The following is a 20,501-nucleotide window of genomic DNA, read 5'->3' as shown; positions in this document are numbered from 1 at the left end:
AGGCCCTACTCCTCTAAAACGGTCTCTGGGGATGCTGGAGGGCTCGAGGAGCCTGTTGTGGCCTGGCCGGAGCCTGCCTGGGAACCGGCCTTCCTCCACCTGCAGCTCAGCAGGGGCCTCCCCCCAGGAGGCCTCTTGCCTCCTCCTCCCCAGAGTGGGGCAGCTGCTCTGCCTCTTTAAGGCCCTAACTAGGTCATCGCCCAGCTGAACATCCCCCTCACATTCCCCTCACACTAAACAATCTGATCTGATCACTGGTGATGAGGTCAATTTCACATGGCTTTGTTCCTGCAGTGAGCTTGTCACGACCAATCATTTCTGAGCGAGGAGCCCATAATCCTGCACTGACTCCCTTGCCCCCAGAGGGCATGGCCCCTTTCTTGCTCGCCAATGTGAGGTCCCTAAGGTTGGCTCAGCACGAGTTTCCTCATGGCCTCTCTGTGCCCTCCTGCTCTTCCTGGCTGCATTGGGAGGGGGCCTGGGTTGGGGTCAACCATGCGGCTGCCAGGAGAGTGCAGAATGGGTATGCCGGGTAACCTGGGGAGGCATCAGTCCCCAGGGAGGGAGGTGGGTGGCTGATGAAAGAGGTCGGCCGCAAGACATGTATTTCTGGGCTGTGGGCCCACCCAGCTCAGAGAACGATCTTCTCCTTTGGGGTGACCCAGGATGGAGCCTCATGTCCTTGGGACAGGTGCTTATGAGAGATGCCGAGCATAGAAACCCCCATGCCCCCTTGCCTGGGCCCTTGCATAGCATAGCGGCGGCTAGTGGGGGCACACTTGCGCATATGCCAGGCGTGTGCAGGCTGGGGCATAGTCATGCTCTGCAGGCAAAAGCATACTTCTTGGATCGAAGACTTGGTCTTCATTTCTGCTACATGCTCTTGGCCAAGTCCCTTCTCTCTGAGCCTGAGTTTCCCCAAGTGTGCTGTAAGAGCAGTATGACAGAGCCAGCCAATGCTTCCTTTCAGTGTGGAGCATCCCTAAGCCTTTGTGGGAGGAGACTTGGAGGCTTGGGATGCGGATGGGGAGACAGGGGTGGATGTTTTGCTGCCTCTCTGTCTCCCAGAGGCGCTTGCATGGCCCCCCACAGAGTGGGTGTCAGTTATGTTTGTTTTTGGTGGGGATAAAAAGCATCGTGACACAGGAAATGAAGTTTTCTTCTTTATTCTGCATCCTTCTGGCATGATAGGACTCATCCCATCTGCCTGGGCCCCAAGGAATGGACAGTAAGAATGAGAGAGAGAGGCTGGCAGGGCCCTGCCTAGAGGTGCTGGCTTCTGTGTGGAGGCTGGGGGGAGAACACCAGGGCAGCCAGGGCAGCCTGCTGGGCATCTGGGCTGCAGGTGGCCCCCATGGCCAAGAGGGAGGAGGGAAGGCAGCATGCCAGGCTCTGGGCAGGGGGCTTTGGCCATCTCATCTCATGTCTCATTTAGTCATCATGTAACCATAGATGCAATGGGCTGCTCTTGCATTTTACAGACGAACCCACTAAGGCTGCTCCCCCTTCAGCTGCAGAAGTGGCTGGTCTCAGGAGTGAGGTGGGGCCGGGGGGATGAGGCGGGCAGAGCAGAGCTCAAGGCCAGGTTTAGAACATAGCAGTGGCAGGAGACTCCTCTTTAGACAACTGATATCTGGGAAAGTGTGATCCAAAGGCCTGGCCTAGGGCTTCCCTGGTGGCGCAGTGGTTGAGAGTCCACCTGCCGATGCAGGGGACAAGGGTTCGTGCCCCGGTCTGGGAGGATCCCACATGCTGCGGAGTGGCTGGGCCAGTGAGCCATGGCCGCTGAGCCTGCGCGTCCGGAGCCTGTGCTCCGCAACGGGAGAGGCCACAACAGTGAGAGGCCCGCGAACAGCAAAAAAAACAAAAAAACAATAGGCCTGGCCCAGCACAGGCCTGAGTCATGTTGTCAGGGAAACCACATCAATCTTGGAATCACACAGACCAGGCTCCTACTTCTAGTCTGCCACTTCCTTGCTGTGTGACTTTGGGCAAGCCACTTGCTTCTCTGAGCCTAAGGTTTCCTCCTCAGTCTAATGGAGGTAAATCAGCTTGACCTGACAGGGCAGTCAAGAGGATTCATTGAGGTGCTGGCTGCACTAATAATAGATGCCAAATAAGTGATCTTTCTTATTCCAATTCATTAGCAAGTCCTGCCATCTTCATCTCTAAATAAATCCCAGATCTGACCACTTCTCCATACCTACACTGTCACCACACCCCTCTAGGCCACTATCACCTCTTGCCTGGATTACTGCAGAAGCCTCCTCATGGTTTCCCTGCTTCTATTTTTGTCCCCTGCCAACTGTTATTCACACAAAAGCCGAGTGATCTGTTATAGTCCTAAGTCAGTCATGTCGCTTCTCTGCTCAGAACCCTCCCCGGGCTTCCCATGTCACTCAGAGTAAAATGCGAAGTCCTTACCCATGGCCTATAAGGCTCTTCATAGTCTGGGCCCTACGGACTCCTCTGTCTCCATCTGGGATCACTTTCTTCTTACTTTGTTCCAATTGCACTCACCTCTTCTGTGCCTTGACCCCACAAAGCTGATTCCTGCCTCAGGGCCTTTGCACTTGCTGTTCCCTCTGTCTGGAACAATTTTCGCCCAGTTCTTCTCATGGTTGATTCCTTCATGCCATCCAGGTCTGGGCTCAGATGTCAAGTTTTTAGAAGATGCTTCTTCTCTAAAGCTTTCTTGGTTCTAAGTCCTCATCATCTGGGAATTCTTCCTAATGTCTAAACTACAGCTGTGCTGCATCATTTAACCTTGTTCCTTTGTGCTCTGTCCTTCGCATAAGATGTTCCTTTAAGAACACATTACTCAACTCTGAGACCCTCAGCACTTACTACTGCTGGGGTTCTGCTGGATAAGGCCCCCAGACAGACTATGAATTCCCAGGGGTACAGGTAGGAGAAGGAAATCGTAGTTTATTGGGATGCCTAAGGAATGCCAAGCATTTGTACACAGGAGCTCTCACCTAGTCCTCATGTTATATCATTTACTTCTTGCAACAGCCCTGTGAGGTAAAGGATTCCTCTACCCATTGTACAGATGAAGAAACTGAGGCTTGGAGAGGACAGGTGACTCAGCCAAGATCACACAGCTGGTTGTGTAGTGGTTTCCTGATTCCAGGGCCTGTTTTCTATCCCCCACATTAGAACGGATTCCATGCCACATGCATAGCAGAAGTATTCCTGGAGCCCCTGATAAGCCTCTTTAAGTGCTTGCTGAATACCCTTAGAGTTGCCCATTAGCTATCTCTTCTTCAAGCGTCCTCTGATGTCTGACTCCCTGCTCCCTGCTGCCTGTTTCCTCTACTGGAAGGTGCCCCCCTTTCCTGGTCAGTCTCTGCTTGGTCTTGGGGAGGAGATGCCACCTGCCTCACTGTCCTCTGTACTGACCACCCTGCTGCTACTGTTCGATTCCATTACACTGGGCCAAAAGCCCCAGGGCCTCTCCTCCGGGCTAGGCTCCAGGCTGGCCACGGGGGACCAGAGAGAGCCCAGACCCCGGCTTCCTCTCACACCAGGAGCGGGTGGCACATGAGTCCCTGGGAATGCAGGCCTTGGCCAGGGTTTCCTTCACAGAGTGGAAAGTACTTGGACTGGACCTTGAAAGATGAGTGGGAATCTTTTACCTGGAGATGGAGCAGAGTGGGAGGGAACAGCATGGGTAGAAGCCTGGAGATGGGAAGAGCAGGGTGAGTGGCTGGGGGTGGCAGGAGCTTTGGGTGTGTAGAGACGGCGGCTGGAGTTGGTGGGGGGACAATTGGGGCTGGGCCTCCCCTCCCCTCCCCAGCTACCTCCGGCTCCACCAGCCATTCGTTCTGCCCAGTCCCCCTGGACAAAGTGGGCAGGCATGCCTGCTGGGGCCATGTGTGCCAGGTTATGACAGCCAGAGTAGTGAGGGCTGGGATCCAGGGGCTACCAGCTCTAAGGCTTTGGGGGAGTCGGTTCTGGGCATTTTTACAGACAAAAGATTCTGCTGTGGTGGGAAGGGCCAGCACTGGGGATCAGCAGGTCTTGGGGTCTTGGCACTTGGACCAGGAGGAAGGGAGAGGCATGAGCCTTGGTCGAGAGCAGATAGTTTTCACCCTTGGCAAGAGACAATTACCACTGTTCAGGCCCATTAACAGCCTAATAAATTAGAAAGAAAGCATTAGCACTTGGGGGAAGCGTGGTGTGAGAGGGAGGTGGGATGAAGGAGGGGAGGCCAGATGAACCAGGGGGCAAACTCCCTCCCTATTGTGGGCCAGAGAGGAGAAAGGGATCCTGGGATCCAAAGTGGCTTGAATACCCACCGCAGGCCAGGCTGAGAGCTTTCCGACAGTTTCTCACAGGATTCCCGTGCCAGCCTGGGGGCCAGGCATTGTTGTCCCCATTGTACAGAAGGGAAACTGAAGTGCAGAGAGAGCCAGAGACATGCCGGAGCTCGCCCAGGATCACCTGGCTGCAGAGAAGGAGAGGCCCTGAGGACCCCTCCACCACCACCCAGGGCAGCTGGAGGGGAATGGTGAGATGTGGGGGGAGGCTGGGATTGGCTTGCCCACCTGAAACATTTCAACTTACGTCCTTGTAAAGTATAAATGCCTGACTATAAAGAAAGACTTGTTCACACACGTTTTGGGCAGCCTCAGTGCAAGAAGATAGCAGGGAGCTCAGAAGACCTAATTGCTTATGTAATCTCCGTTGAATTTGGTCTATTGGGAAATATCTCTTCGAAGTGTTTATCACATCCCCCGTTATAAATAGCCACACTCTGGCTCTCCTCCGCGCCTTCCCGTGGCTGCCTGGGAGCTGGGCTGGCGGTGGTCAGGAGAGAGGAGCTTCACAGGGAATACGGGCCCTCTGGAGAGGGAGGGCACCTGCTCTGTCTGCGGGGGCTCTTGGAAGCAAGCCCACAGGGCACTGGCCTTTGTGGAGCATGGAATCAGAGCGGCCGACTATCTTGCCCAAACCTCATCGCATCTCAAAGGGGGGAGGGGGGCCTCAGCATTTCTGTCTCCCCTTGGATCCTTTCGTGTAAAGAGAAGCAGCCTATTCTTGCCTGTTAATATCTCGTAGAAGAGAAGACGTCAGGCAACAAAGGGAAACTGGAAAAGGAGAAAATGTCCTTGGAAGTGCTGCCAATATTAGCCTTCCCATCTTATAGACCGTGAGACTGAGGCTCAGGGAGGCAGCAGGCACTGGTCTGTGGTGGTGCTGGGCCTGAAACCCCATGTTTAGGCTTCTGCCAGCCTGACACGGGGCCACCCGCCTGGCGATGAGGGCACTGCCCGTCTCCCCCTGGAGGGAGGTAAAGTGGCAACTTGGCAGGATGTGGCCTTTTCACACACACACACCAACCCCTTTGTCTCCTGCAGCTGCAGTGTCTCTGGTCTTAGCAGGCCTGATCTGTTCCATTTCCACAGCCCGTCTCCCCACTCTGTCCGTCTCCTCCTACCACTGCTCTTGCGGCCCCAGCTCCAGGCCTACCTCTTCCATGAACCCTTGCCTGAGATTTGCAGCCACCAGTTTCCCAGCTTTCTCTGGTCTTGGTCTGGGCCCCCTCACTTGCCTGCTTGTTTCTCTCATCGACTATATTAGTTTCCTGGCCCTCAGCATTCCTTGGCTTGTGGCCACATTACTCTTGTCTCTGCCTCCATGGTCAAATGGCTTTCTCCTCTTTTTCTGTCTGTGTCAAATCTTCCTCCACCTCCCTCTTATATGGATACCTCCTTCTTAGAGTATAATTGCATTTAGGGTCAACCCAGACGATTCAGGATAATCTCCTTATCTCAAAATCCTTAACGGCATCTGCAAAGACCCTTTTTCCAAATAAGGGAACACTTACAAGTTCCAGTGATTAGGACCTGATATCTTTGGGGAACATTATTCAGCCTACTCCATCACATTAGGAGCCCACCTGGTCTTTCTCCTTGTGAGACTGGAAGCTCCCAGAGGGTAGAGGCAGTGTCTGGCGTCTCCGAATGTTCTCTCAGCACCCCCATCGCACTCAGAGCCTGAAACAAGCCTCTGGAAAAGTTGTCTGGCTGATGGCTGGCCAGGCAGAGTGGTTGACATCGTGCCTCTTCTGCCCATGGGTCCACCATCAACTCCTGGACATACTCCTTCAGGCTCCTGGGATCACGGGACAGTGTGAGGGGTGCTGACTTCTCACCTCCAGACATCTGACAAGGGCTTTCAGGATGAATTTACAGAGACAGGTGCCTGGTGGCACATGTGTAGACATAGCTGCTCATTGATCAGGTTTGGAGCATGGGTCCAACTATAGGTGGGAGAGCTAATTTCATCAACCTTCAGAGTCTTGTCCTGATAGACAAGAAGGAGGGGTTGAAGCATACAAAGTAGGTACGACAGGGAGAAATGTCAGACCTTTTACTCTTGGATCCTAAAACCCAGTCCTCAGATGCAGGCTGGCCAGAGGGAACAGGCGAGAGGGCCTGAAGCAGAGTAAGGAGGTCTGCTCCTAAATAAGTCCAAGGAGCCTTAGGCTGCATCCATAGGGAGCATAGAAGTTTCTAGAAAAAGGAGGTGACAGACTGCCCTGGAATATGCTGTCAGCTCTAGGTCCACATATTAAGGGTGCCACAGACATACTGGAGCGTGGGCAGGGAGGCAAAAGCAGACTGGAGAGGAAGCTGGAACTCTGGCCTCAGGAGGAAGAGTGGTACGAGCTGTTTGGCTTGGAGAAGACTCAGGGGTTTTGGTGATGGTGATTCTTCAGACCTCTGAGGGACTATTTTAGAGCGGAGGGAGAAGACAGAGTCTAGGTGACCTCAGGCAGCAGTGCTGTGACCCTTGGGCAGAAGCCACAGGGAGACGAAGTTCAGCCCAACTCAAGAAAGAACTTTCTTAGGGTGAGGGCTATTTTGAGATGATCTCTTTCTTGCAAGTGAATGAGCTTCCCGCCTCAGGAAGTAGGAAAGCAGAGACGGGTCAAGCATTTGGATGGAATATGGTAGAAGGGGCTTGAGCATCACGTTGGGCTTTGAGCAGCTCAGAGCAGACCTTGGAGGCCAGAGAGGGCCTTCTGCCCATAGAGCTTTCCCCCTCTTGTGTATGTCTCTTCTGTGAGTCCTTTCCTTACTCTCCCAGCCCTGCCATCCACAGACTTACTCTCTCCCTCCTCAGAAGACCCAAAGCACTGACCATGGTGTATTGGAGCAAACCATTTAGGCTTTATTTCCCCCATGAGACTGAAGGCCTTCCAAGCAGAGAGAAGACTTCTTCAACTACGGGTTCACTCCTCCCCTCTCCTCACACATTGCCCAGTGGCCAGGCCACAGTAGCCACCAGAGAAGAAAGAGAATGGTGTCAAGGAGTGGTGGGCAGGTGAGTGGTCCACTGCCAGCCAAGAGCCTTTGAAAACTGGAGAGATTCACACAGATGAAATGCATCCTGGAGAGAGTGAAGGGGCCCTCTCAATATTCTTTCAGGCTTCAGAAGACTGTCATGAGTGTCAACCCAGATACCCTGGCATTTCCTTTTCTTCTTTGTGCCTTTCAGAGAGAGTTCTCCCAGTCCAGGCTCTGTTCCCAAGGGGCTCTCCCTCCCTGCTGGCCCCTCTGGCTCACTCCAAGGCCCCTCCAGATGGGCCCCATCCTCCCTCAAACCCCCAGCTGGGCCCGCCAGCTGGACTTTCTCAGGGAATGAGGCCCCAGGAAGGTCCAGAGCCCACCCAGCAGGCTAGAAGGAGAACAGCTGCCTGTGGGGTGAGAGGGGTGCGGGGTGAGGTTCCCCCATGGGCAGTCGGCCTTGGAAATGGATGAACTAAGAATGGGGATAGAGGTGAGAGTGGCTTTACTGGCCATAAAACAAATGTGTCAAGCCCAGAGATCCCAGGCCCAAAGCAGCTCCACGGGCCCTGTGCCCACTTCAATTCTACATGCATGTGGTGGTCAGTGCCCCACACCAAGAGCCCTGAAGCCCAGGCATCTGTTTCATGTTCTGCCACTGATTCTCCGTATGACCTTGGACAAGCCCTGCCCCCACTCCCTCCCTGGGCCTCATTCAGGTATCCCTTCAAAACTGTTAGCAGTGCCAATTTATGGAGTGAATGACACGGGACTAGGCAGAGTCCAGGCCCCAGCTGTTCTCATGTGGGGATATTTTTGGTTTGCTTACTCATTCATTGACTCCCCCTGGACTGGAAGCTCCCTGGAGGCAGGCATCTGTCTCACTCATCCCTGTATCTCTAGTGCCTAACTAACTCAATGCCCTGCACAGAGAATGCATTCAATCAATATTTGCTACACGAGGAGATGAATGGTAAAAGCTATGGATAGCCACCCCAGAAAACACATCCACACACAGTCTGGCCTATAATTCTAGCACATTCTCGGACCCTAGAAACTCACCTCTCAGACATGCTACAGGTCCATGGTCCCAGGTTAGGAGACCTAGGAAAGACCCAAGAAGGTAGCACACATTCATTGTATTATGCCCCGTGTGAACAAAAGGTTTCCATGGGCCTGGCTGGGGATGAGAAGAGAGGTGACCAGGGAGTCAGAAGGTATGAGGGTGTCTCCAGGCTTGGCCAGGACAGAGTGGCCCTGAGCCATGGAGCTACCAGAAGCAGCAGGCTGCCTCTGCCTCAGCTGTGGCCTTACCTTATGATACAAAGCCAAGGAGAACACAGTGTCTCCTTGAGGATTTGATGTTTTACCCCAAGCTCATAAAAAGATCCTCTGGTTGAGGCCTCAGAATCTTGGGCTTTGGGCCAGTGGCAGTCAGTTGCCCCCAGTCCGGTAAACTTGACGGAGTCTTGAGCCTTCAGTGATGAGGAACAGCTCCTGGGTCACGGGGCCCCACAAGGGGAAGCTAGGCCTGGGTAGCCAGTGGGCCATCCCCTAGCCTCCCATCTGCCCTCACACCCACTCTGAAAGCTTTCTCAGTCCTTACCAGCATTAAGTGGGATCGAAGTCCCTGCCTTGCCTGCTTACCCGCCTCATGGGGGCCAGGCAAATACTTTGGACACTCTAAAGATCTGTTCCTGGGGAGTGGCTTTTGCTGTCACTTGGTTTGGGTTCTGTGTTGCAGTCCTCTCTCCGTGGGACAGACATCCTCTAGGGAATGCAAGGCCACAAGGAGGCTGTTTTCCAGAATGGGAAACAATGGGGCTTAGAAGTCAGCCTGGCCTGAGTTAAAATCCTGCCTCTGCCACTTCCAAGCTATGGGACGTTTGGAAAGTTACTTGATTTCTCTGAGTCTCGGCTTTCTCATCTGTAAAGTAGGGACGCCAATACATACCTATCAGGGATGTTGCAGGGATTCAGTGAGAGAATCCACATGGAGCACTTAGCACAGGGCCTGACACTGGCTTTTCAGTGGATGGTAGATCTCCCTGGTAGTTAATGTTGGCGAGGGCTCCTCAAAGTGTGGTCCCTGGACCAGCAGCATCAGGGCTACCTGGGAGCTTGTTAGAAATGCAGTCCGTGGCACCACGTCCCAGACCTGCTGAGTTGGAATATGCATTTTCATAAGATCCCCAGGTGATTCCTAAGCAGGAGGAAGTTTGGGAAGAGCTAGGCTAGTGTCCAGCCTTCAGCCGGTCATATATGATGAATATCGATTTCTGGCAGCCTGTACAGGAAATAGCCTTCTACATCCTTTACTTTAAATGGTAGTAGTAATGGTTGCAGTAGTGAACAGATATTAAGCACCTGCTATGCACCAGATACTATTTGGGGTGCATCCCAGCAACCCTGTGAACTCGGTCCTACAAGCATCCCCATTTTACCAACGAGCAACGACAGGCAAGGTTAAGTCATTGGCCCAAAGTTGTGGTGAGTGAGTAATGGGACCACAATGCAAACCCAAGCCCCCTGCCTCCAGAGCTTACGCGTCAAGGGCATAGTACCTAGAAGAATCCATACTTAGTGAGCAAAATAGTCGATTCCATGCCACAGGCACCCACTGAATTGCTTCTCTGTCTGCTTGGTCCAGGCCCCAGAGATTCAGAGACAAACAAGACACAGGCTCTGCCTTCAAGGAGCCCCTCAATCCAGTGTAGGAGACAGATATCCAAATAAATGATGAAAGGAGGTGGTCTGCAATCCCTGCTGCACCAGCAAGGATGAACACAGTGCAGTGGGGGATCGGAGGAGGGGAGCCGGGAGTCCTGCCTGTGGCCAGCCGGGAGGATTTCCACACCGAGGCGCCTTTCCAGTGGGCTGGGTTGCACCCAGTCAAGGCTTCCTTTGTAAATCTCCAGGCTCTTAGGCATGATTAAAGTGCTTTCCAGATCAGCCAGTGAGGCTAAGATTTGAGGGAGAAGAATTTGGGCAAGGTGGGGTGAGGTGGTGGTGGTCAGGGGCTCTGGATTTGAGCCCTGTCTTAGGTTTTAGCTATCCATATAGCCTTGGGCAATTAGGCCCCAAGTTTCTTCAGGGATGAGAGGTGATGCTACCGATAGGATTTTAAGCTGTAATTGAGGACCCAGGGGCCTGTTGGAATTTCTCTGGGGCAGGGACCACGTCTGCCTTGTCCACTGCTGTATCCGCAGCACGCAGCCTGTCACCTGGGCTGGAGCTGCCGCTCCATAATGCTTCGTTGAATGAATGTTGAGTGAGGAGTCACAGGGAACGGGGCCCAGAGTGACCAGATCCCAGCCCCCCTTATGCCCAGAAGCCCTCCATCCTCAGCAGAATCCAATCAGTCTCTTCTCTCTCTCCAGGGCTCTGCTCTCAACCCCAAGCTGGACTCAGTGATGCTTCTCTCCATCAGGGAAATGGGTCCCTGGAGATGCTCGGTCACTGCTGCCCAGTGAGAAACCCAGAACTGACAAGGCCCTCGGAGACAAGCCCATTGTACAGATAGGGAAAGAGGCAAAGGGAAGGTCCCGGCCCTGCGACGTGCAGGAAACCTGCCACGGGACTGGAACAGGCAGCCACATGTTCTCGTGCCACGTATAGGGCTCCCCACCTGTCCCTGCACTTGCCCGAATGGGACTCCCAAGGGTCAGGGAAAGAGAGGGGTACAGTGTGAATGAAGGAAAAAGGTCTGTCATGCAGAAAGATTGGCCTTTGAGGCCTAGGAGGCCAAATTGGGGGTGGAGGAGGGTCCGAGGTGGCAGTACCAAGGACAAGGCCATACATGGGCACGAGCTGGTGGGGAAGCAAGGGGAGCAGCAGGCAGGAAGCTGCAGCTGGAATGTTGAGGACACCTGTTTCCCATTAGGCGCTCCTCCTCTCCAGCCTACTCTCTCCTCTGGGAAGCAGAGGGAGAAGAAAGGCTGTGATGTGTAGGTGAGCCCCGTTATGCAGGACGTATTGGCAGGAGCTCCCCAGGTAACCCCCTCTGCTGTGCGAGTTATCAGGCCCAAGGCCCTCCTCCGGGCCAAAGCTCCAACCTGCTTGCCCAGCTTGTCTGTCTTCCTGACGCTGGCTCGGCACCCTCAAGTTCCCTGGCCTGGACACTCACGAGATGCCCTCAACCCACTGGCTTTGAGTCAAACACACCCAGGTTTGAATCTCTCTTCCAACACTTGCCAGGTTACGTGACCTTGGTTAACTTACTTCTCGGAACCTTGGTTCCTGCAACTGTAAAGTGGAGAAAATGATCCCTGCCCGGCCATCCCCTCCCAAAGCATAGTGGAGAGAAGGAGCCGAGACTGCACACTGAATTCCCTGAGCTTCTGCCTGTCCATGGGCACTGGCAGGGGTCAGGAGCCCCTCGCCTCTTTCCCCCCATCCATCCTGGCCCTGCCTGGTGGGGAGGCACCTCAAATATCAGGCCCTCTATGCAGTGGAGGTACTTCTGACCCCTCAAAACCGTGCCTTACGCCAGCCATCCCCAAAGCAATCTCAGAAGCCTTTTCAGAGCACAAAACACAGCCACACATTCACCCTCTGCACCCACATCCACACACCCACACACCCACACACACACAGGCTAAGGAAGGGAAGGCACCCAGAGAGTCCTCAAGCAGACCCCACCCGTAGCAGGGCCTCCACTAAGAGCTTGCCATGTATCACCTCCTCAACTCTTAGCCACACCCGTAAGAGTTGTCATTATCCTCTCCGTTTAGCAGGTAGAAAGGCAGAAAGAACTTTTATTTTTATTGAAGTATAGTTGATTTACAATGTTGTGTTAGTTTCTGGTGTACACGAAAGTGATTTGGTTATACATATATAATATATGTATATATTCTTTTTCAGAATATTTTCCATTATAGGTTATTACAAGATATTGAATATAATTCCCTATACTATACAGTAAGTCCTCATTGTTTATCTACTTTATATATAGTAGTTTGTATCTGTTAATCCCAAACTCCTAATTTATCCCTTCCCCCCCTTTCCCCTTTGGTTTGTTTTATAAGTCTGTGAGTTTGTTTCTGTTATGTAAATAAGTTCATTTGTATCATTTTTTTCAGATTCCACATTTAATTGATAGCATATGATACTTGTCTCTCTGTCTGACTTATTTCACTTAGTATGATAATCCCTAGGTCCCTCCATGTTGCTGCAAATGGTATCATTTCATTCTTTTTCATGGCTGAGTAATATTCCATTATATATATGTGTATATATATATATATGTATATATATATGTATATATGTGTATATATATGTATATATAGGTATATATATATGTATATATGCCACATCTTGTTTATCCATTCATCTGTTGGTGGACATTTAGGTTGCTTCCATGTATTGGCTATTGTAAATAGTGCTGCAATGAACACTGAGGTTCATGTATCTAGAAAAGACTTTCTTACTGCAAGTCTCCCAGCTCCAGAGTGGCTGAGGCCATATCAGTCAGACCCCAAAGCCCACCCAGCCTGTTTTGGCCATCTTATGTGACCATCTCTCAGACTTGAGGGGACACAGATCATTATAATTGGATGTACCAGGGCATATTCACATGAAGGAACACTGCACAGCAACGAAAAAGAACAGTCTACTGGATGAATCTCCTGGACATTATGTTGAGTGAAAGAAGTCGAACCCAAAAAAGAACATACTATAGAATGCCACATTCATATTCCATTTATATGAACTTCAAGAACTGGCAGGACTGATCCATGGCGATAGAAGTCAAAATAGTAGTTACTCTTGGGGCAGGAGTGGGGATTACTGATGCGGAGGAGGCCCGAGCCTTCTGGGGTGTTGGAAATGTTCTACCTCGCCATCTAGGTATTAGTTACCTAGGTTGATTCACATGTAAAACTTCATGGAGCTGTAACACTTAAGATCAATGCATTTGATTGTATGTAAATTATACCTCAATAGAAAAAGTATTTTTAAAAATCTAGTGTGCCAAGAGCTTCCCCCAGATGTCTGCCTGGCTGGCTCCTGGTCATTCAGGTCACCCCCTAAATGTCACCTCTTCAGAGTCCTTCCAGTATTCACCCCCTCACCTAATCTAATCTAGTAACTTCTACGACCTCTGTGGCCCAGTTACTCTCTCTTCTGTTAGCTTGTTTCCTTTTATTTTTGGCATGCGCCACCAATGTGCTGAAGTCGCCGGTCACTGACCCTTCCCAACTCAGTGTTCAGTGATTTCACATTGGTCACTTGGAATCAGCCACGATGGGAATATTTATACCACAGAAATCAGCAGACACTGCAGGTCAGGATTCTCCCCCTCCAGAGCTGGCTGTTAAACATTTACCAGCACACCCTGTACGTCTCACTATCTGAAATTATCTTATAAATTTGATTCCTTATTTGCTGTCTGTCTCCTCTGCATGTAAGCTCCACGAGGGAAGGGTCTGTGACTTATCATTTTTAATCGTTGTATCCCCGGTGCCTAGAACAGTGTTTGGCATCTAGTAGATGCTCAGTAAAGGCTGGCTGAAGGAATAAGGGTCTGATGGTAACGCTGTGGAAGCACAAAAGAAGGAACAGTTAACTTTGTACCAGAGTAGGAAACAATTGTGCTGGAGCTTCAATAATAAGGAAGAATTTGCCCAGTGGAAAAGAGAGAAAGGATTTCCCAGCATTTCCAGCCAAGGGAAGGAAATGGAGGCCTGAAAGAGCTTGGGAGAATCTGGGGAAAGCCCAGCAGCTGGAGTGGCCATGTTGTAGCGGGGTAGGTGGGGAGAGGTGTGGGGAGCAATGTAGAAAGGTAGGCTGGGATCGCAGTGTGAAGGGCCTTAACTCTTGAATGGAGGGCTGGACTTTCTCCTGCAGGGAGCCATCGAAATGTTTTAATTAAAGAAAGAATCTGATCAAGTCTTTGCTGGCAAGATGCCTCTGCTGGCAGGGTGGAGGGTGGGTTGCAGGGGTAGCTGCAGGCCCAATCACCTCTCCACGGTTGCCTAGGACTGAAGGCTAATCTTTTGAACCTGCAGTCCTCCTTGCTGTTTTCCCTGCCTGTTTCCTCTCCCTCGGCCCTCAGTGAAGATGGAAAACAGCTGGCCCTTCTCTCAAAGCCTAGTGACCCTCTAGGCCCTCGGCCTTAGTTTCCATTGGCCACACTTCTCAGTGTGTGGGGCAGCTCATGTGGCCCTGCCAAGGTTCTCTGAGGGGGGGGGGTGCCCAGTGTGGGCACCGGGACTGTCTGTGCCTTCCTAGTGTTCTGTCAGCCACCCCACGTGTTCTGGGACCCAACCCGCCGAGCCCCAGAGCGACAGTAGCCACTGCCACGGTCGCCGCTAGAGGAGGAGGGTTAAGGGGCCTTTGTTGTCTAGGGTGTTGCTATGCAGGGCTGGCCACAGGCAGCTCTGAGGTTGGCTTGCGGTCTGGTGGGGGGCTCATGCTTGGCGGCGAGGCTGGCCACCCCAGCCTGGGCTCCTGCTCCAGGCAGGGAGGGCTAAATTAGAGCCTCCAGCCTTCCAATTTAGAGCACCAAAATAAACCCCGGAACATTCCTGCTGGAGCCCCAGCACTCCTGCCTCCAGGCAGAAGCCAAGCTCTGCCCTCGACCCCTAAGTTACAGAGGTCAGGGAGCCAGGCAGCCCGGGATAGCTAAAGGCTAGGCCACGGAGTAGGCAGGGGGCAGGGGTGCGGGCACCACGTTGGGGCATGTGTCTGTGTTTCTATAATCACTCCACTTCGCTTCCATCTGATTCAACTCATCCCACGTTCAATGTCAGGCACTGGGCTAGCTCAGCCCTGGGGATGACTTCGGGGAGTCGTATTAGGACTTACCCATCTGGGAGATGCCTGAGAGACCATCTGGGCCATGCTTCTCATGTTACGGTAGAGAAAGGAGGCCCAGACATGAAAAAGGACTGACTCAAGGTCGCACAGCAAGTTAAGGGGCAGAGCCAGGACTCGAACCTAGGGCTCTAGTGCAGAACTAGCTCCACCTGAGGCAGGCCCAGGGCAACGTGCTGCTGGAGCTTCAGAGGGCATGTCAGGGGTGCCCTGGAGGATCCCTGGCACTCTGTTGACATGCAGGAACTGAGGGAGGCTTCCCAAAGGCAGGGCCTTGGAGCTGGGCCAAGGCAGAGGGCAATTTAGGCATAGAGAACAGGTCCACAAAGTTGCGGAGGTGGCAAATCTCATGAGAGCGTCTCCTAGCCAGAACCAGGAGCCTGACATGGCCCAAGAGTTGCATGGGTCCATGGGTGGACCTCCCTAGCATCAGTTCCAGTGGAAACCTCCCCCAGGAGTACCTGCTCCTTCTCTGAAAAGGAAGAAAGCTGAAATGATGATGACTATTATCAAAATAATAGCAAACATTTGTTGAGAGCTTACTATGTTCCAGGCTTTATGATAAGTGCTCATGTATGTTGTCTTATTTGATCCTTGTGACAACCCTATGAAGTGGGACCTATTATGACCCCACCCCCGTTTGAAAGGTGAGAAAAGTGAAGCACATTGAGGTTTAGTGACTTGATTGCAGTGACACAGCTAGCATCGGAGCTGAGATTTGAACACAGGCAGTCTGGTTCTAGGGTCTGTGTACTTAGTCACTATACTATAATAGTGTCATTGATAATTATAAGAATGAGTTAATGTTTATGGAGTACTTACGATGGGCCAAACATTGTTCAAAGTTTTTCACAAGGAGTAGTTTGTTTAATCCTCACAACAACTTTATGAGGTAGGTTTTATTATTATCCCCAACATACAGACGAGAAAACGGAGGCATAGAGAGGTGAAGTAAGGGCTAGTATTGCTTCCCGTAAGGCCGTGCCAATTGGACAAGGGAGAAAGGACTTGCCGGGCAGAGGAAACACAATGGAGGCCTGAAAGAACATGGGAGCATGTGGGGAGACCCAGCAGCTGGAGTATATTGTAGGGTGTGGGGAGGGAGAGACATCGTGTGGTCCTGAAAGTTGCCCCATCCCCACTGAAGGGGGACTTTGCAATGACCTGAGTGAGAGGGAATGAGGGCCTTTCCCTAGTTGATCAGGATTTGGGAGTTGGGCTGGTAAGCCAGAAACATCCTAAGAACGCCCTGCCCCAGCAGGCCAGGCTGGGCCACAGCAGGTACAAGTGTTGGAGGCAAAAGGTGCAGAACTCAGGCCACCTCCCCCATGGGTAGGCAGGGCCGGAGGGCATCTCCGTAGGGTCTCTTTCTTTCCTCTTCACCAGGAACTCGCCCTCCTGGGGAGTCTGATCATTCTCAGAGACACGGAGAGCATCAGGCCCACAAGAGAGGCCCTTAGTGTGACATCCGTCCTCCTGGCACGTTCTCATGGCAACAGGGGCAAAGCTAAGCTTCACAGTGGTGAGGGGACTCATCCACTGCCCCTCAGCTCAGAAGTGGTGGAGCTGTGGTTCAACTCCCAGTCCCCAGAGTTCTTTCTTCTCCTCACCTCGCCACCTTTTGAGCAGGTCCTTGGAGTCAGAAGAAACCTGGGCATAGATGATGGTGGAGTTCTCACCCAAAGCCATGGAGGCCAGAAGGAAGTACCACCATATTGCTAAAATTCCAGAAGGAAAGAACTGTCAACCCCAAATTCAATCTCCAGTGAAAATATCCTTCAAGAGTGAAGTGGAAGTAAAGACATTCTCAGATGAAGGAAAACTAAGAGAATGTGTGGCCAGCAGATCTGTTCTAAAAGAAATGCTAAAGAAAGTTCTTCAGAGGAGAGGGCAGTGAGGGAAACTCAGGAAAGGGGGAGACTTCCTCATTTTGTCAAGTTGGCCCTCAGCACCCTCCCCATCCCTGACCCTGTTGTTCTCTCACAGTCCCTCCCAGCCTGGACGCCCATGCCCTCTGCCCCCTGGCAAGGGCAGGGCTCAGAAGCCCTAGGCCTGGGCCTGTAGGCAAGGCAGAAGGCAAAGGGCATGTGCACGGGATGTGGAATCCTGGAATGCAGAATGGCACCTACCATCACTGCTGACTTGCTGGGCAACCTTACGCAGGTTTCTTGTCCTCTCTGAGCCTCCATCTGGCCACTGGGGATAATGACCCTTTTGTGTGGCTGAGACAAGAGGAGGAGTGGAGAGCCAGTTAGTGGTGTGTGAAAAGGCTGTCCAGATGTGAGGGATGGTTATTATCATTCCTCTGCTGGCCTCCCCTCTATCCAGCCAGCCAGGCATCTGCAGCGGGGGCTGGGAGCAGGCCACTTAGCAACTCGGCTTCCTTTTACTTCCTCCCTGGGGCCTTTGCAGTTCTGGATTCCAAGGCTTTGATGGAAGGGGTAGGAGCTGCCTCTTCCATTAGCAGCCTGGGCTGTCTCACCCGGGACTACCTCTTTCCATGGATTCTTTCTGGTACCAATTGCTTCTTCACACATGCTATTGAAAGGGAAGGACGTGGACCAGAAGCAGGGTGGCTGTTCCCCTAGGAGTGGCTTGGGGGTAGCAGCTGACCCTGCTGTGCTCTGTGCTCATGTGGGGGGCTGGGGGCTTCTTGGGCTATAGGCCGGGCCCTGACTGCAGAGCTTAGGAAGGGATGGAGAGGGGAGCCGGGAGTCACAGCTGCTGGGGCTTGGTTACAAGGTGAGCAGGACAGGGATGCAGCCAGGCCTGGACACAGAGCAAAGGCTACCGGAGGAGTCCAGAGATCTGGCTTCTAAGCCTGTTGAATTGTTGCCAATCTTTGGCATCATTCTCCTTTCCCTCCCCAAGCCTCACTTTCCCATCTGTGCTCCGAGAGTGCGTGAGTATGTGCATGTGTGCGTACACGGGTGTGTTGCGGAGGACTGGATAACTAATTTCTCGGGTCTCCTCAAGTCCTGACACACTGTGGTTCTAAGTGAGTGAGTTAAGGCCTGAGGCAAGAGGCCCAGGGGAGGAGGGGGTCCTGAAAGCTATCTGGGGGAGTTGGTACGACACGGTCCTTGCTAGAGTACTTTGTTGCCTGCTCAAGGACCTGGGTATTCCAAGTCTGCTCATTATCATCTACATAACCTTGAGCAAGCCACATAATGGCCCTAATGTCCTAAGGCGGGAAGCCTGAAGAAAAGCTTTTCTTTTTTCCCACGTCCCCCACCTTGGTAGGGCACTGCCATCTCAGCGGGTGATGGGAAGGACAGGAGATGCCCTTTGCCTCTGCTTGGAGGGCTCTCGGAACAGCTATGTGAGGGGCTCAGCACCAGTAGGTCCCCAGTGTGGTTTCCACATCCAGCTTGGCCTGGTCTCCGGCACAGCCCGGCTCCTTGGCAGGCTGGCACCAGGTTCTCTCAGCCTCCTGGGCTTTGAGCAAACTGGCTTCCCTCTGACTGACTATCCTAGGGGCAATCACAGGTTTTGGCCATCCTGCTCCTGGCACCCCACTTTCACTTTTGACCCTGAGGTGACATCATGTTCAAGTTCACAGGGCTTTGAATTAGCCTGGGGCCAGGCGGAAGGTGATCCAGACTAGTAAGGGAGATGGCTAGGTTGGCCCCTCCAGATGTGACCCTAAAGAACACACGTGGCGAGGAAAAAGAAGTTGTTTGGCCACATGGCACGTTCAGAAAGCCCGGGGGTTCTTGCGGGTGTTGAGTCCAGGGTTTTGGGTCCAAAACAAAGTCAGCTTCGGGCCAGGCTAAAGTAGCTGGAGAAATGGCAGGGAGAGAGGGGAGTTTGTGAGGAGAGAAGGTCAGAAGCCAGTCATTTTCTCCCCATGTAAAGAAACAGGGCCATTTAAGAAATGGTTCCCAATTTCAGTGTCAACTGTAAGGGCTGGAGGAAGAGCAGTGCCAGAGGTAGTAAACTAGCCTGACTGTCCCTTGGCCCTGTGACATTCTTCCCTGCCTTGCTGGGTGTCTGCCCTTTCTCCGAGGTTGGTTCTCCGGCAGACTCTGAGCCATCTCAAAGTCTTCTAGGAGATTCTTTTCAGTTTAAATTAGCTGGAATCAGATTCACCCAAAACCCCTGCTGGATACAGCCCCTGCTGGCTGAAAGTTCAGAACAGGCGTCGTCATCCCACTCTCGAACAGATTTGATGCACAAGGAGGGGTTGGACCAATTCAGAATCTAGGTCTCTTGGGTCGTGGAGCAACACGTTAGGGTGTCCTATTTCCAAGCTGTCAGGCTAAGGCACATGGTACATGTTCCATGATGGATGAATGAATAAATTAATGAATAAATTCCCTCCACTCCAAGCTATCCCATCTATCCTGTCCTCAGTGCCAGACTCCATCTACCCCTGAGCACCAGCCTGCCCTGGGCCTCCCTGCCCATCTGAGCTCAGGGAGAAGGAAGAGAAAATCAAAGTCACAAGATAGCAGAACTGGCCTGGCCCTTACTCTGTGGAGCCCAACTGACCCAGCTGGGGAGGCCACGGCTCTGAGAGGTGAAGGCACTGGCCAAAGGTGTTAGGACTCAGCTCTCCTGCCTCCATCGTAACACATGGCAGGAATTTTTGTTTAGTTTGTGCTCCAGAGGTCCCACTCCGAAGCCATTCCTTCCCAGGATGCACTGGGACTTCAAAGCATGGCAGGATGGCATCTGGGCTCTCCCCACTCCCCTTCGCTCCTAGCACTCCTGGGGCTAGAGGGTGGGAGTGCCTTTGATCAGCCAGGAGTGTTGACTGTCCTTCACCGGACCTGACAGCAGAGATGAGCCAGAGGCTGGCCCATGCCCTCTGGATGCCGGGAGAGCACACAACGTCACTAGAGAGAAAGTCCAGCCTCCAGCCTGGGGCCTCCCGCATCTGGGGCGCGCCACCCAAAGCCTGCACAGCTGGCCAGCAGGGAGGCCCCCAGCTGGGGGATGTTTGTGCTAATCCTCAGCAATGGAAGCAGCTTGATAGCTAGGCTGATGTCTCCAGGGTGGGCTGCCACTCAGTGCTGGGGGCTTTGCTTCCCAGCGACTTTCCATTCCCACGTTCTTCCCCTTGACTCCCTGCCTTATGCACCCCCCACCCCCAGCTTCTCCCACTTGTCACCACTTCTTCGGGAAAGGTCATAGGTGTGGGAGAAAGGGCCTTGAACTGAGAGTCTGGAGACCTGGGCTCTGTCGTCGTCTTGCTGTGTGATCTCTTGCCCTCTCTGGACCTCAGGTTGCTCAGCTGCAATGCAAGGGGACTGAGGCAGATGGAACTGTCTTGACATTGCTACTTGGTGAGTCTCTGAATCAGGAAGTGTGATTTGTGACTGATGACGACACATTCATGTCTAAGGTTCGCTGGTTTCCCGTCCTGTTGGGTTTGGGTGGCTT

Source organism: Aethalodelphis obliquidens, unplaced genomic scaffold (assembly GCF_003676395.1).
Source record: "Aethalodelphis obliquidens isolate GAN/ISIS:26980383/991018 unplaced genomic scaffold, ASM367639v1 scaffold85, whole genome shotgun sequence".
Taxonomy (NCBI): domain Eukaryota; kingdom Metazoa; phylum Chordata; class Mammalia; order Artiodactyla; family Delphinidae; genus Aethalodelphis; species Aethalodelphis obliquidens.
Note: the sequence above shows the minus strand (reverse complement) of the source record.